The following is a 900-nucleotide window of genomic DNA, read 5'->3' as shown; positions in this document are numbered from 1 at the left end:
GGGGGCAATTACTTTTTCACAGAGGGCCAGACAAGTTTGTAATTTTTTCTCCCTTGGTAAATAAAATCATCATTTAGAAACTGCATTTTCTATTTCCTTGGGTTGTCTCTGTGTCATACTAAAATTGTTTTGATGATCTGAAACCTTTGTGTGTGATAAATATGCAAAAAACAAAGAAATCAGGAAGGGGGCAAATACTTTTTGACAGCACTGTATATACACATTATGCAAGTGTGTGAGTATAAGGTTCAAAGAAGGATGTGGATCCAAGCCACAAATACTATGGGCATGTTACAGAAAATGGTTTTCATTTGTAGAGTTGTATGTTTAGAATTTAATCATCTTTGTAATAGGCTGAGTTTTTTTTTTCTTGAGTCATTTATGACATGCTGGAACATCGTGCAGACGGAGAACCCATCTGGGTTAGAACTTTGTCCAGCCACTGCAGTGGACCGTTTAAATGAAGCTCTATCCAACAAGGAGTGCTTGTGACAGTCTGCCGCCTGGAAAATACAGGTACATAACATCAATGACTCTGATGTACAGACAGGAAATGTTTTATACCATTTCTGTAAGTCTGTGTGTGGAAGCTTAAAAAGGCCTGATGCTGGTGAACCTAATACTACTGCTGCTGTAGGTCAAGAACACTGGGGTACTCTCTAGCTCTATATACTTTAGAATATTAATACTGAGTGTTTTCAACATATTCTCACCTTAATGTTTCTCAATGATGACTGAGCAACACTTATTATAAACTGATAAGTCTTATATAAATACAGTGGTATGAAAAAGTTTGGGCACCCCTGATCATTTTCAAGATTTTCCTTTATGGATCATTGGTTGTTCGGAACAGCAATTTCAATTAAATATATCATATAGCAAACAAACAGTGATATTTAA

General features: G+C 36.1%; 1 long non-coding RNA gene across 1 annotated transcript in view; it reads right to left on the bottom strand.

The window, feature by feature from the left end:
* Positions 1–314: 314 nt before the first annotated feature.
* LOC112486417 (uncharacterized) overlaps positions 315–900 on the bottom strand; it is a 2,497-nt gene continuing 1,911 nt past the window's right edge. Inside the window, exon 2 of the long non-coding RNA XR_003048846.1 lies at positions 315–503. This is a non-coding gene — a long non-coding RNA (uncharacterized LOC112486417). The remainder of the gene's footprint in view (positions 504–900) is intronic.

Source organism: Cynoglossus semilaevis, chromosome W (assembly GCF_000523025.1).
Source record: "Cynoglossus semilaevis isolate Cse_v1.0 chromosome W, Cse_v1.0, whole genome shotgun sequence".
NCBI lineage: Eukaryota > Metazoa > Chordata > Actinopteri > Pleuronectiformes > Cynoglossidae > Cynoglossus > Cynoglossus semilaevis.
This window is presented reverse-complemented; position numbering and strand designations above follow the sequence as displayed.